This window comes from Macaca thibetana, chromosome 8 (genome assembly GCF_024542745.1).
Source record: "Macaca thibetana thibetana isolate TM-01 chromosome 8, ASM2454274v1, whole genome shotgun sequence".
Classification (NCBI taxonomy): domain Eukaryota; kingdom Metazoa; phylum Chordata; class Mammalia; order Primates; family Cercopithecidae; genus Macaca; species Macaca thibetana.
The window spans coordinates 5,262,122-5,278,987 of record NC_065585.1 but is presented as its reverse complement, the minus strand read 5'-3'; the positions used below and the strand labels follow the sequence as shown (position 1 = coordinate 5,278,987).

The 16,866-nt window shown below is 45.8% G+C and overlaps 2 protein-coding genes across 7 annotated transcripts in view; one reads left to right on the top strand and one right to left on the bottom strand.

Annotated features, from left to right (window-relative positions):
• The window catches only part of CHRAC1 (chromatin accessibility complex subunit 1), an 873,427-nt gene that overhangs the window by 294,599 nt on the left and 561,962 nt on the right, over positions 1-16,866 (top strand). The gene's annotated exons all lie outside the window — the stretch shown is intronic.
• The window catches only part of TRAPPC9 (trafficking protein particle complex subunit 9), a 723,405-nt gene that overhangs the window by 198,691 nt on the left and 507,848 nt on the right, over positions 1-16,866 (bottom strand). The gene's annotated exons all lie outside the window — the stretch shown is intronic.

The window sequence follows — 16,866 nt, the reverse complement described above, 5'->3', positions numbered from 1 at the left end:
CCGCGCCCGACCAGAAACAGTCTATCTTAAATGTGCAATTCCTTGAGACACACAGAGATATACCCGATTAATTTTAAAAAGCCAAAGGAGAGAAATGAGACAAGTGAATAAAGTGCCACGTCCTCAGCTTCAGCTCCTCCCTTCCTCCCTGCCTCTTGACAGACAGGAGGGAATGCCCACTGTTCTCCAGATGCCAGGTACCAGGACACAAGGGCCACTCAAACATGACTTTGTCCTCAAAGAACTGGCCAGACAAGTAAGCAGGCGACTCCACCATACTTCGCTAAGGGCTATATTTGGGACATTTGCCATGGGAGCCAGAGAATGGGTGAAAGCCCAGAGTCCAAGGAAGGTCCTGGAAGAGGTAACACCTCTGCTGGACACGGCGGTCTGGAGAGGTCGAGGAGCATAGGAGCCAGGGCCCTGCAGTAAGTGGGCAACGCACAGCAAGAGGTATGGAGGGCAGGTGCCAGCACCTGAGAGGAGGCCAGGGACTGGGGCGAGCCAGAGAGGGCAGCTCCCTGTGAGTGAGGAAACTCCAGAAGGAGGTGGTCCGGCACACTGCATGGGGCTCAAAGGACAGAGCCTCCCCAGCCAAGACCCTCAGCCACCGCCCCCCAGGCCCCATTCCCAGGGCAGAATCTGCTCCCAGCCCATCCAGGTCCACAAAGGCTCCTGTTTGAAGCTGCAGGGCTGCAGGTGTGGAAAGCACCCCTGTTGCGGGGACCAGTGTGCATTCTGGCAGCCCCGTGTCCCAGGCCACCCCATCGCTGGTGGCTGCGTACCTCCCCCTGGTCCTTTTGAGCAACCACTCCCACCTTCTGTGGCTCCAGAACAGCCTGGTCACATCTGATCATGGCTTATTCAGTATTGCCCAAAACAGTTTCAGTTCCTAAGTCCTAGAATTGGAAAGAAATCTCTCAGTTCAGGATGGCAACAAAAATGCCTCCAGGGCCCAGGAAGAGAGGGAGCTGGTGGAGAGGCAGGCGCAGGTCTGGTCTGCGGGAAAGGCCTACCCCGCGGGCAGCCAGGCCGCAGCATGTGGCTCTACCCAGCTCCAGCTCCTGATCTTTCAAGAGAACCGGAAAGGAGATTGAATCCGAAATTCCTATATTCTTACAATGACAGCTCAATTTTTTTTTTTTTTTCACCCTAGGCAACCCAAATATATCTGCGAGCTAGACTGGGCCTGCTGGCCGCACGTCTGGGACTCTCGTCGTTTGGTCGGAACACACCATCAGCAGGTCCCCTCACCCCCGCCTCAGAGGAGCTGCCACGGCCTCCACCTTACACACAAGGAGCACAGGTGTGTGACTGCCCGCAAGTCGCTCTCACCTCCGAACTGCCCTGGCGGTCAAGTTTTTCTTACTACATCTTCTCCACCATCTCTCTAGACACTGACACGAATTACTAGACAGAGAAACATCCGATACTGAAGTTTGTGTTAATTGGGGAGTTTTTGCTATGCTCTATTTCCAACAAATATTATCATCTTCATCATCTTCATTTTCAGTTTCAGACTGTGAAAACCTCATAGTGCCAGAAGGAATGAAATGAATCATCATAATGAAATGGGGAGGTGGGATTTTGAAAAATTGAAAAGTACATGAATCCGACATACAGCTAGAGTGTATCTGCTCCCTCCTTCCAGAGGCAGGACGTGGAAAGCGGCAGCCCCAGACTCAGCAGAGTCACAAGCCTGGGCTCAAAGGTGCAGAGGGGCTGGCAGGGACACAGGGCAGGGGCCACGCTCCAGCTAGGCCAAGGGCAGCTCCACTGTCACCCACAGAACTTCCTCCAAGAAGCTATGACCAAACCAGCCAGAGGAGAGCCACAGGCACCTTAGGCCAATGTCCCTCTTCCTCCTTCCCCACCTCATGGCCGGCCATACAGAGCTTTGGAAATCAGAAGCCCACCACAGCAAAGGTGGCTGGAACCCTAGGGAGGGACAAACTTACTCTCCCACACAGAGGGAGGCTGAGTTCCAGCAGGGCGCTGGGCCAGGGTGAAGGGGAGCTGGGGAAGCGGACAAGGCTGTGGGTGTCCCCTAGCACCCACGATAGTGAAGTGCATAAGCCGGGCACCCACAGCAGCCTATGAAGGGGGGCTGGGGTAGCACCTCCCATCACTGTCCTCACTGGGACGTACCTGGGGAAGACCTACATGATTGGTTCTCTGGCAGGCCCAGAACCCCTTGGCATGGGCGAATGGCAATGCCTGTCGGGCCTCAGCACAGACACTGCAGAACAGGCAGCAGGGCCTGGGGGAGGCATGATCAGCTTGTCTTCAGAGCGGGTGGGCGTCCTCCCCGGCCCTCAGCCTTCACAGGAGGCTGCCAGGTGAGAAGGGTACAGTCCACATGCACTATGACCAGGACCCTGGGGCTGGGGAAGCCTCACAGGGGGACAACAGAGGCCGTCAGAGCAAAAGTGGTTTGTCCACTTCCCCAGAGGGCCAGCAGCCCCTAGCCAGGAAGTGGGGCCAAGATGCTGCCCCAGTGCCCAGAAGTGAGGATTCGGGGTGGAGCCTCTTACTCTAGGAAGAGGCTGTGCTCTGAGCTGCAAGGCTAGAAGAGTAGGACTGAAAAAGGGACACAGAGGGCCCAGTATGGCAGGAGGGCAGGCCAGAGGCTGGGCAGGAGGGCAGTCAGTGCCCTCATCCTATTTAGCCTTAACAAAGGCAGAGAGAGACTGTGCCAGGTGGTAACATCACCATCCAATTCAACAGCACAAGGAAAGGAATTTTCCAAGGCTAGTCACAGCTATCTACAACACACTGGTTTGCCCAGACAGTATGACTGTAACTGCGGCAAGCCAGTGCTCCCAAACATGACCAAATGCAAGCATTTCAGTGAAGGTCTCGGGGCAGACCGGCCGAGCAGGAGGCAGGCTGGGCAGAGGGCAAATGCCACTCCGCACCCCTGGGCTCAGTCTCTGGCCCACATGTGCTCCGGGCATGGGTTTGCCACACTGTTCTGCAAACTTCTTCCTAAGGCAAATGGGAGACAGTGCCAGAGCACATCTGAAGGACCCCATGGAGAGGGTCCTGCAGACCAGTGTGCAGGAAGGACAGAGACACATGAGGATGTATGAAGAACACGGGCTCCAGAATCAAACCCATCTGGGACAGAACCCGCTCCTCCACTAAGTCACTTACCTTCTCAAGCCTCAGTGTCCTTTTGTGTGCTTTACAGATTAGAAGAGTCGCCTTACTGATTTGTGAACACTGAACTGGGCTGACAGATGTGACAGCACTTTGTGGACGGTGACTCGGGATGGTAGTAACAGGGGGCGGCCACACAGCAACCTTTCTCTAGTTCTCAGCGAGGGTAATGACAGCTCTGTCTGCCAAGCATGGAGGTTCTCCCTCATTCTGGCATTTTACCTTCCTAGGGTCAGTTAAGGAATAGACACCCAACAGTTATTTATTGAATCCCTGGGTACTGACCCGAAAAGTGTTCTTATTTGGATCAGAAATTTGGTCATTGGTCATTTTATTTTATTTTATTTTATTATTATTTCTTTTTGAGATGGAGTCTCGCTCTGTCCCCCTGGCTGGAGTGCAATGGCGCAATCTCGGCTCACTGCAAGCTCCGCCTCCCGGGATCACGCCATTCTCCTGCCTCAGCCTCCTGAGTAGCTGGGACTACAGGCGCCTGCCACCGCGTCCGGCTAATTTTTTTGTATTTTTAGTAGAGACAGGGTTTCACTGTGTTAGCCAGGATGGTCTCGATCTCCTGACCTTGTGATCCGCCCGCCTCGGCCTCCCAAAGTGCTGGGATTACAGGTGTGAGCCACCGCGCCCAGCCTGGTCATTTTATTTTTAAAAAATCATGAGAATCTTAAGAGCTTCTAATGGGGGCAAGATGCTAGAGACAGAACTTGAGAAAAACCATTCTCAACATACCTGAGAAAAACCATCGTTCCCAGAACTTCTTATTGGTGCTTAATAGGTGTAACAAGAGGTCCACAGTCAGATAAACTGGGGAAGCATGAAACTTGGAAGAGTAGCAAAGTTCTAGTATATCTGAGCAAGCTCCAAAGCCTCCTGCAAATAATTACTATAAATTCTGGGCACATTTTTTTTTTAATAAGCAATCTGAAGGCACTGGCAGGAAAAGAAAAACAGACATAGTCGAGAGAACAGAGAACAGACACCAGGAAGAAGGAAAACCACGGTGCCAGGTACCCTTCCTTTATGACTTCTGGTCTGAGGACAGGCCGAGTCAGCACCACTTGGAAATGAAAGTTTGGGGAGAGACGCTGCCATCTTTCTTGGCCAAACAGTCTGAAAACAGAGTTTGGGCCAACCACAGCAAGGGAAAGGGAGGGAGAGTTCAGGAAAGGAGAGGGCCGAGAGCAGGAGTCCAGAATGTTGTGCACATGATCTGCCCAGAGCTCTGGCTTACTCCTGAACCTGGTGTGCATGGAGCAGAGCCAGTGAAGTCCAGCTCAGGAGAAAAGAACAAAACTGAGATTCGAGATGTTCAAGAGGCAGAGTTCTTTTTTTGTTTTTTAATTGAAACAGAGTCTCACTCGGACACCCAGGTTGGAGTGCAGTGGTACAATGTCAGCTCACTACAACCACTGCCACCTGGATTCAAGCAATTCTCCTGCCTCAGCCTCCCGAGTAGCTGGGATTACAGGTTCATACAAACACGCCCAGCTAATTTTTGTGTTTTTAGTAGAGACGGGGTTTCACCATGTTGGCCAGGCTGGTCTGGAACTCCTGACCTCAGGTGATTCGCCCGCCTTGGCCTCCCAGAGTGCTGGGATTGCAGGCGTGAGCCACTGTGCCCAGCTGAGGTAGAGTTTTCAACTGCAGTCCAACAAAGATAAACACCTGCTAAATAATAATTTTTTAAATGAACTTTCTCCAAAGGACCATAACAGAATCCAGAGACTCCACACATAAGATGACAATGCTCAGGATATAATTGAAAGTTAATTGACCTAAGAAGAACCAAGAAATATGACCCATCCTTAAGAGAAAAGACACTCAATAAGTTGATATCAATTTGAGGGAATACAGATGTTGCAATGAGCAGACAAATATTTTTTAAATTATTAAAACTATACTCCAGAACATTATTGAAAATACTTTGGCAATTCAGGAAAGAATAGGAAAACTCAGCAGACAGATAAAAATCACTTTAAAAAGTGGAAAAGCTAAAACTGAGAAATAAGAGTATCTTCAATAAACAATGCATTGGATAGGCTTCACAGAAGAAAGTGATGGAGGAAAGAATCAGTAGATGGAAGTCAGGTCAAAGTAAGTCATCCAATCTTAAGAAGACAGATAAATGAAACATGAACAGCTAGGAAAAAAAAAAAAAAGTTTCAGGGACCTGTGGAACAATATCAAATATTCTAACATACCTGTCCTTGGAGTCACAAGAATGAGGCCGAAAAACACATGTATTCAAAGAAGTCATAGCCAGTATTTCCCCTAATTTGGTGAAAAACATAAATATATAATCTCAAGAACTTTGGCAAAACCCAAGCAGAATAAGGGAAGGGAACTTTCAACTAGAATTCTATATCCAATTAAAATATCCCTCAGAAATGAAGGCAAAATAAAAACATTTTAGATGAAAGAAAACGAAGAGAAATTATCAACAGAAGTCCTCCTTTACAAGAAATGCTAGAAGAAAGTTCTTTGAGCTACAGGAAATGAGTACCAGATGGAAATGAAACTTGGCTATTTAGGTAACAGTGAAGACCATCAGAAATAGTAAATACTTGGGAAAATATAAAATATTGTTTTCTTATTTATTTTAAATACATAGGACTTCTTAAAACAAAACATATCATTATCCTTGTGTGATTTATAACGTACATAGATTTAACAAATTTGATAACTATAGCTTAAAGGACAGGGCCGAGGCACAGGAACCGATGTGGTTGCAAATATTCTATATTTTATGTGAAATGACACAATAATAACTTTAAATAGACCATGAAAATTAAGGTTGTGTATTGCAATCCCAAGAGCAACCACTAAAAACATAAAGAGGTATAGGTAAAAAGCTGACAGATAAATTCATATGTGAATATATAATTCATATATAAATACATACATATATGATATATTATATATAATTAAATAATACAAAAGACGGCAGGAAAAGGGAAACACATGAATAAAAAGCAGTGGGATCATTCAGGAAACAAGTATGAAAATGGCAGACTTAAAGCAAATACCAATAAATACCTTAAATATTAATAAATTCAATACTCTAAAAGACAGAGATTGTTACAATAGATTAAAAAAGCAAACCGGGCGTGGTGGCTCATGCCTGTAATCCCAGCACTTTGGGAGGCCAAGGTGGGCAGGTCACCTGAGGTTAGGAGTGGGAGACCAGCCTGGCCAACATGGCGAAACCCTGTCTCTACTAAAAATACAAAAAATTAGCCGGGTGTGGTGGCGGGTGCCTGTAATCCCAGCTACTCAAGAGGCTGAGACAGGAGAATCACTTGAACTCAGGAAATGGAGGTTTCAGTGAGCCAAGATCATGCCACTGCACTCCAGCCTATGCGACAGAGTGAGACTCCGTCTCAAAAAATAAATAAATAAATAAACAAATAGTAAAACAAAAAAATAAAAAGGCAAAATTCAACCATATGTTGTCTATAAGTAAAGTACTTCAAATATGAAAACTTAGGCAGGTTTGGAGTGAGTGGATTGAAAAAGGCATCCTTTGCAAGTAGTATGCTTGCATTACCATACTGGAGTGGTTATATTAACATCCTATGAAACAGACTTCAAGACAAAGAGTATTACCAAAGACTCATCATTGTCCATAACAAAGTGAAGTGAATCCATTAGCAGGACATAATACTCATCAACATATGAGGATACAATCAAAGAACTTCAAAATACATGAAGCAAAAGCTGACATAATTACAGGGAGTCAGACAATTCCACAATCATAGTTGGAGATTTTGAGATCCTGCTCTCCGCAATTGACAGCACAATTAGGGAAAAAAAAAAAAAAAAAAAAGTCGGTAAAGACGTAAATGAACTATGAACTGAGCAACACTTGCAACTCCAGAGCTGATGTGCAGAGAGCACTGGAGCAAACAACTTCAGATCCACGTCCTCTTCCAGCACATAAGGTGCGCTCACCAGGATGAAGCTGATGTGGGTCACAAGACAAGTCTGAATAGATTTAAAATGACTGAAGAGATACAGAGTACACATTCGACTCTAGTGAAGGATATATCTCCCTTGGTTGTTAGGGGAAATATACTGAGGTTTGCAATTTATTTTCAAATGCATGCACAAAATATGATGGACTAAGACATGGATAAAAAGGTGGATATAGTAATAGATACTCAATAAAGGAAATATAGCAAAACAGTAGTGGTACAATCACTGGTGTATGCACCACCTAGATTTAACTTTGCTGCATGTTTAAAAATCTTTACAATTAAAAACATATCTAAAAATCAACTCATTTTCTGAAATGCAAGACTTCTCAAAATCCTTAAGATACAAATGTGTGTGGAAATCCCCAAGAGGGGTAGGTGGATATGAGGAATTTTCCAACTGATCTGTCTCAAGAACCAACCCCACCCCTTTTAAGGAAGATCTCAAAGAAATCGAGGCTCAAAGACCCTCCTGGTGTGGTCGAATAGGCCCTAGCAGGCTTTGTGCCAGGCAGACCTGATCTTTATTCTAATTTCACTGATTCCTCACTGTGGAATTACTTCATCCTTCTGAGTCTCACTTTCATCATCTGTTAAATGGGGCTAAAAATTGCATGCACTCAATGGATTCTGTAAGAATGAAACATGGCCAGGTGTGTTAGAAGCCCACGTCAATGGCTAGTATATAGCAGGCGCGTGAGAATTTATAGTGACCCTCTCTCCTTCGTCCTCTGGAGTCGGGAGTGACATGCTTGGAGCTTTGCTTCTTTGCTCTTTCTCTAGCAGTGCTATTTACCATGAATGCTTATAGAGGAAAAGAAGCAGGAAAAGCAAGCATTTAGCAGGGTTACGCCAGTGTCTCAAAGGCCAGATAATAAAGATGTTGGGTGGCAGCACAAGGGCAAGTGAAGAGATATGAGAGAATCAGCAGGATTTTCTTCTTAAAAAAAAAAAAAAAAAAAAAAAAAAAAAGGCCCTGGCCAGGAGCAGTGGCTCACGCCTGTAATCCCAGCACTTTGGGAGGCCGAGGCTGGCAGATCACAAGGTCAGGAGATTGAGACCATCCTGGCTCACACAGTGAAACCCTGTCTCTGCTAAAAAATACCAAAAAAAAAAAAAAAAAAATTAGCCAGGTGTGGTGGCGGGCGCCTGTAATCCCAGCTACTTGGGAGACTGAGGCAGGAGAATTGCTTGAACCCAGGAGGTGGAGGTTGCAGTGAGCTGAGATCACGCCACTGTACTCCAGCCTGGGCAACAGAGTAAGACTCCGTCTCAAAAAACAAAACAAAACAAAAAACCAAAAAGGGCCTTGGCTGGGAAAAGGATTTTCACACCCCGTATGAGGAAATGGAGAGAGAAATGAGTTGGTAATTAAATTGCAGGGTTTCCGTGCAACTCACCTGGCAAGTCAAATAAGTACCATGCTGTAGCAAAACAGGGTGGTATCATTCAAGAAATATTAGCATGATGGGGAACAAAGGAAATGAACTACACGCGCGCTGCTTCTTCCGCTATAAATATTCTCACACTTCAGATGCGAGTGATGGGTTCTCACCATTTTCATAAACCACCATGTACTAACCTCCATCAATACCACCCAATAGCATTTACGAAGAGATCATGTGGTTCTGTAGCCGGGGCAGGCTGCAGGAAAAGCAATGGTGTGTTATTCAGGTGCCGGCAGTGAAGGACAGAGGAATGACAAATTAACCAGGACAAAGTAGGAAGAAAAACGGACCTTTGTTGTATATGCCAACATCTCCGTTGCTTTAATTGAAATAAAGCTTTGTTTTGTCCTTGTTGAAAAGTAGAATAAAGTTCTTATTCCCCTTGAAATCTTGTATAATTAAAATACAGCATGGGGCCAGGCGCGGTGGCTCACGCCTGTAATCCCAGCACCTTGGGAGGCCTACGTGGATGGATCTCCTGAGGTCAGGAGTTTATAATCAGCCTGGCCAACATGGGGAAACCCTGTCTCTACTAAAAATAAAAAAAAATAAAAAAAATAGCTGGACATGGTGGCGGGCACCTGTAATCCCAGCTACTTGGGAGGCTGAGGCAGGAGAATCGCCTGAACTTAGGAGGCGGAGGTTGCAGTGAGCTGAGATCACACCACTGCAGTCCAGTCTGGGCAATAACAGCGAAACTCTGTCTCAAAAAAAAAAAAAAAAAAAAAAAAAAAAAAACCAGCACATTAAGGGAGCCAGGAGCATTAACAGCACGGGATTTTGAGTCCAACAGACCTGGATTCTTGTCCACGTTCTTTCCACTGGCACCTGCATGGCCATGGGGATGTTACTGACCCACCCCGAGCCTCAGTTTCCTTATCTGTGGAGTGCGAATCATGAACCTTGTATCACAGGGTCTTTGAGTATTAAGTTCACTCTTTCATCCAGGAACTACCTTGTGCCAGGCACTGTTTTAGATGCTAGGGAAACAGAAGAGAACAAAATAAAGAGCCCTCCTTACACTGAGTAGGGGAAGATGCTTCATAAAACACACACACACACACACAGAGTGATGTACAGACCCTAGCATGGTCCCCATGACCCCTGCCCTGGTGTTCACATCCTCCCTTTTGCTTTTCCCAATGTGATGGCTTCCCCTTGAGCAGGGAAAAGAGCATCCCAGGGAGTGGTGACAGCAAATGCCAATGCTCTAAGGCGAGAGGACATCTGGGAAGGTCAGAAGACATCAAGGAAGCCAATGTGGCTAAGACAGAGAGGCAGGCAGGAGAGAACACAAATTACCAGGCTGGCCCGATGCCCTTCTCCCCAAGTTTTGTTCATTACGGCAGCCCCTTCCTTTAGGAGGAGCCGCCCCACCCCACCTCCATCTTCACTTTCAAATATAAAATTCTTATCAAGGTTTCCAATTACGGCAACAGGGTTAGGGCTAGGAGCCAGGCCTCACACACAGGTGCCCCCTTTGCAGCCTTTCCCATTATCAGGGTGAGCCTGTCAACCAAGCCTGCTCACTGAGATATTAAAAAGACAGTAACAGGCTGAGCGCAGTGGCTCACACCTGTAACCCCAGCACTTTTAAGAGGACGAGGTAGCGGATCACTTGAGGTTAGGAGTTTGAGACCAGCCTGGCCAACGAGGTGAAACCCCGTCTCTACTAAAAATACAAAAACTAGCCGGGCGTGGTGGCAGGCGCCTGTAATCCCAGCTACTTGGGCGGCTGCAGCGGGAGAATATCTGGAACCCTGGAGGCAGAGGTTGCCGTGAGCCGAGATTGCACCACTGCACTCCAGCTTGGGAGACAAAGGAAGACTCCATCTCAAAAAAATAAAAATAAAAAAGACAATAACAAACTAATTAAAACAGAAATCTCTGTGAGAATGATCACAGGAGAAAAAAAAACAGAAGACACAAATAATAATACTAGTGAATTAGTGAAAACCTGATTTCAATACAGGTACTAAGACTGTAAAGGGTAAAAGAAAATTATGAATAATTTTTTGCCAATAAACTTTAAAGCCTTAGACATAATACAATTGAGAAATAATTCTAAAGGAGAAAACATGTAACTCACCAAACTTGACTGAAGAAAAAGTAGAAAACATTAAACATGGCATTACCGTATGACCCGACAATTTCATTTCTAGGATACATCCGTGGGCAATGAGAACATTTCCACATAAAAGCGCCCACAAGAGCGCGCACAGCAGCGTCATTCACGACAGACAAAAGGGGCAGCAACGTAAGTGCCATCAATCAATAAACTGCTAAATAAAATATGCAATATCCATGTGATGGAATATCATTTACCAGTAAAAAGGAAGAAGTATTGATACATACTTTAACATGAATAGAACCTGAATACATTATATGCTGAGTAAAGGAGCCAGTCACAAAAGACCACACACGGAATTCCATTTATATGAAATGTCCAGAATAGGTAAATCCATAGATACCAAAAGTAGATCAATGGTTGCCTAGGTTTAGGGGTGGGGGGAGTGGAAACGGGGAGTAGTGGCTATAATGGGTAGGAGTTTTTGTAGCAGCATAGGTGATAATGTTCTAAAATCAATCATGGTTAACAGCTGCAAAACTCTGTGAGCATCCTCAACACCACTGAGTTACGCGCTGTAAATAGGTGCATCATAGGATATGTTAATTACATCTCAATAAAACTGCCATTCAAAAAGAAAAGAAACTGTTATTGATTATACATGTCTGACATAAATAACTCTGCCCCACCTTCAACACAGACATCTCAGCCTATACACCACATCCTACAGAACAAACGTCTATAAAATCATTCAAGGTAGCACAGCACCCCCTAGAAAGTTTTTGTTCCATGATGGCGGGGCAAGTGGCAAGTCCAGCTTCAGGTGACTGTAGGGGAAGTGGGGTGTGTGGCCACAGGAGCCCAGGACAGATTGTGGGTCCACACTCCAGGTTCTGCATAGTCCTTTCCTATGGAATGAAGGCAACTTTCATCCTCAACGAGTTCTCATGAGGATTCAAAGTAACAATACGCAGGAATACTTTTTACTTGGCAAACCGCAGAGCTCAGGCTTTTTATCACTCGCCTACGAAACGGAAGCTGAACCTGTCAGCAGATGATGGCTGTTGATTAACAATGGTTCTCGCAAATTCAAGGCTGAGGGAATTGAAGTTCAGAGCGGTTGGGGAACATGTCCAGAGTGGCATTGCTGATTTCACAATGAGTAAACCAGGGCTCAAGTCAAATCTGCTGCTGAACAGGCGGCATTAAGCAAGAGAGCCAGTTGGCCGAGGCGTGACTTTCCACAGGATGAATGCTTAAGTTGCCGCTGTGAGGCATACCAGACATCATGTTGACAAGGCTGCACCAGCCAAGGGCCTTCCAAGTACTGGTGATAAAAGCAACAAACCAACCCCCCAAACCTTAGAATGCTACAGGTATGAATCAGACCTTTCCCAAATCACCATGGGTTTCTTGATATAGTCCTAGAAATCAACAACTTAAACACTGGTGAAAACATTTGGCAACTGACAATTCAATCAGGGTACAAGAACAGAGAAAACAGACTGATGCAGTGGTTGCACACCAACCAGTAAGTGAGCACCAGGCTCCGAAGGCCTCTTTGGTACGCACCAAAACCCACTGGCACACAGCAAGAGGCGGCGAGGCGCGGTGTGGGGAGGGAGCCGCGCCCCCCTTACAGCCACACAAATGAACTATAAAAGGGTGAGGTGGGTCAACCGAGGACAACGCCCTGCCAAACAGAGTGCCTTATGTGCTCACGGTTTGGAGTCAGCCAGACCCAGGCAGGCATGTCCCCACCGCCACCTCCCCACCTGTGACACAGGCCTGGTTATGTCACCTCTCTGAGTTCCACTTCTTCCTCCTAAGGAGTCGGAGAATCACCCTAACGCCTCACAGAATCGGTATGGGAAAGAAACAAGGCCTCTGCCAACACTCCTCACACAAAGCCCGGCTCCTACAGGTGCTTGATGCCTGCAGGCCCCACGTTCTCTTAGAAGTGGTCACAGCTGGGTGTCCCAGTGGTTAGCACACAAGTCAGGCCAGTTGGAGCTACCCATTTTTTTTCTGTCACCTTCCTATTCAAAGAACTGAACAAAAAACCATGCCATGAGGGTTCAAGATGAGAAGAAAGGTGACAGTCACGTTCTGCTGCCCGGGGAGCAGGTGTCCTCACTGCCACCATCCCGGCCTTTGCCACTTTCCCCGGCAGAGTGCTCTTGCTTGCAGACAAAGTCCTTGGACCTCCAGCACCTCCTCTTCTGTTCATACCATTAGAATGTCAAGTCCAGAGGGCCAGAGGCACTACATGTCTGTTGCTCATTTAAGGAATAAATGCCCATTTTCCACACAGGGCACTGAAACTTAGGAGAAGTTGTACCCCACGCTGCAGAGTTAGAGGCTGGGAGGCAGAGGCAGGCCTTTGTTCTTCTCACTATGTGATTACAGACTCCAAGCTCACTCCAGCCACCTCTAAGTCTGCACCAAAGGGCACTGACAGGACAGAAAAGGGGTTCACAGAGATTATCTACAGGCCAGAGAGTGAATAGTGATTAGCTCTTTCCAATCTAATGCAAGCGAAGAAAAACACGCTCTTGCAACGCTTCGGGCCAAGCAGCAGGTGAATATACCTTCTCATCACCACGGCGATTAAGCGTTATCCGGGAGGAAGGTGTTCTGGTCTCCTAAATTGCCACATTCCAATCATTTACTCATCAGGCTCACACAAACACGTGTTTTCATCAAGGACACATTTTCTCTTCTAATTTCCTTCTTTCTAAGGAGTAAGGTGAAGGCAATAATCATCTCTTCAAGTTTAAAAGCTGAAGAAATACTTTACTTTCTTACCCACGACTTAAGCTGTTTCTAACTTCAGTCCAAAATGGCTGTTTTTCTTCCTTTTGCATTTTTGTGGCTAAAGCCCTGATCCACATTACTTTCAGAATTAGATTAATAGCAAATTGCATGCCAGAGACTGCATAAGGGGCTTTTGTATCCAGAATCTCATTTAATCTTCACCATAATCACAATAATGAAAGAGGAAATCATTTTTAATTATTATTATGACAGAAGAAGGGTCAGGCTCACTGAGTTCAGGTGACTTGCCTGAATCAAATGGTTAAACAAGTGACAAAAGCGTGGTGTGAACGTGGGTCTGTGTGACTCCAGGCACAGTGCTTTCTATTTCACAGAACTTTTGAGGAAGACTAAAGTAGAATGCACCAAACAGGACCTGAAACGGCAACAGTGCACAGGAGCCCGGCAGCTCGGGTCACCAGAGGGCTGTCCCCTGGGGCAGTGAACAAAGGCCTGGGCAAAGAGGGTACCAAGAAAAGGGAACAAGAGGATAGAAAAAAGACTCAGAGGCGAAGATCCTAGGATGCCTATGTTTGAGAACAAGATACTGCAAGACTAGGCACGTCACCAGAGGATGGTGCCGAGGGGTGCCGGTGGGGCACCTGGAAAGCAGCTATGGCAGTCGCCTCGCACTGCCAGGGTGGTGGCGGCAGTGACAGCGTTGATGCTGTTCTCTACTGAGCACTTCCTCTGCACCAGGCACTGTGCTAAGCACATCACATCCATTCTCTAATCAGATTCTATAACAACCCAAAGCAGCACATTCTATTATTAACACACTTTACAGATGTGGAAAGTGAAGGTAAAGAGGTCAGCTAACTTTCCAAGACCCCACAGCTTGTCAGGAGCAGAGCTGGACTTGAATCTGAGTTGTCTGACTCTAGACACCAAGCCTGAGATGCAGGCCAAACTGCCTGCCAGAAGAAGTAACAGGATGGCAGTTTCAAGTGCCCTGGATTCGGAGGCAGAGGACATGATGGAACAATCGATTATCTACATGCAAAAACACCCACTTCGATCCACCTTGCACTATCCACAACAATTAACAAAATGGATCGTTTTAAGATACGTAAAACCTACAACTATAAAACATGTAAAAGTAGGCCAGGAGTGGTGGCTCATGCCTGTAATCCCAGCACTTTGGGAGGCCGAGGCAGGTGGATCACTTGAGGTCAGGAGTTTGAGACCAGCCTGGTCAACATGGTGACACCCTGTCTCTACTAAAAATACAAAAATCGGCCAGGCATGGCGGCGCACACCTATAATCCCAGCTACTCAGGCGGCAAAGACAAGATAATTGCTTGAACATGGGAGAGGGAGGTTGCAGTGAGCTGAGATCGCACCACTACACTCCAGCCTGGGTGACAGAGCAAGACTGTCTCAAAAAAAACTTGTAGAAGTAAACATTAAAGGGAAAAAATTCCTAGAAAAGACATAGAAAGCATGACTCCAAACTGATAACTGGACTTCATCAAAGTTAAAAACTTCTGCTCTGAGTGACACTTGAAAAAATAAACTAGATTGAAATTAAATACTTGCAAATCATATATCTGATTAACAGCCTGCATCTAGAACATGTGAAGATCTCAAAATGCAAGAGTGACAAAACAAACAACCCAATTTTATTTAAATAAAGGGCTTGAACACATTCTTCACCAACAAAATCTACAGATGGCAAGGAGGCATATAAAAATGCTTCATTTGATAAAAATATATCACTATATACAATGATATCTATTGATCATCAGGGAAATTCAAATTAAAGCCATAATGATATGCCACTACACATCTGTTAGAATGGCTAACATGAAAAGGACTGACCACATCCAATGCTGGAGACAATGTGGAGAACCACTGATACACTGAAGAGTGTGGACAGATCTCAAAATAATTATCCTGAATGAAAGAAGCCAGACCAAAGAGGAATAGTACTACATGATCCATCCCCATATTAATAGAACTCTAGAAAGTGCAAACTTACCTACAGTGACAGAGAGCAGATTGGATGGGTGGTTACCTGGGGACTGGGCCAGGGGTAGGGAGTGATGATGAGGGCACAGGGAAACTTCTGGGGATGACGAATACGCTCACTGTCCAGATTGAAGCAATGGTTTCTTGGGTGTAAACATATGCCCCAAATTATCACATTGTACACCTGCATATTTGTAGTTTTTTGTATGTCAATTATACCTCAAAAAAGCAGTTGTGATGGACTGACTGTGCCCCCCAATAATTCATATGTGGTACCCTACCCCTCACAACCCCTCAGTGTGATGGTATGAGGAGGTAAAGCCTTTAGGAGAGAACCATGGTTACATGCGATCATAAGGGTGGGCGGTCACGATTGGATTAGTGTCCTTATAAGAAGAGATACCAGACAGCTTGCCTCTAGACCAGAGAGAAATAAATGTATGCAGTTTAAGCCACCCACCCAGTCTGTGGTACTTTGTTACGGCAGCCCCAGCAGACTAAGCTTTTAAAAATCAATATGAGCATATTCTAAAGCATCTAAATGGCCATTTGTAAGAAGAAACTGCCATGTAATCTCAGGACCTGTGTTTGCGTTTGTGTCTTTGGCTGCAAGTATTATTACCTTCACTGCCACCAGCTAACAATAAGGAACAAAGGTAGAGGTGCTCCCGCCACTTGACACTCAAGTGACATCACAGCGTGGCAGAGAAGGTTTGCCCTGGTTTGAATAAAGGCCAATGTTGAGAATACAGATCCACTCCATTGTATACACAGGCGTGTTAAAATAAAAGGAGCCAGCTCTGCAGCTGTCCATATACGTTCACAATTCTACTGGCAATTTAGTTGTACCAAAATATCTCATCAAGTTAATCTGGTAATTTTATTTGTATTGGTCTTACAATTTGGCATGTATATAATTTGGAAAAGCGGTTTCACAAATATAAGTATTATAAGCATAAGAATTCTGTATTTAATTTTATGTTGATGCATATTTAATGTTTTTATTATAGTACTGGTTACAGAAATGGTAGGGATCGAGCACATTTTTTCTTGTGAAAGGGGTCGGATTTCAAAGCCTCTGCCACCAGAGGCACTAGCCAACGGCACCATCTGACCGCTCCTACCCTCGCCTCCCCGTTTCTGGTAACAGTGATGAAGGAACGATCAGGGCCAGAAGGGATCCTGCAGGAGCCTCGTGTAGGCCTTGTTCATTGGGTTCTTGAGGTTCAATTCAGGAGCCTGATCATCTCCGTGTGGGGTCTTGGCATGCTGTGACACACAGCACCAGCCGCACAGGCTGGGAAAAAACCCTGGATGGCCCCAGGGGCTCCTCCGAGATGGATCCAAGAGCAAACTTGGTTTCAAGCGCCTACGTTCAGCATCAACACGTGAAGCAAATACAAACATTAAA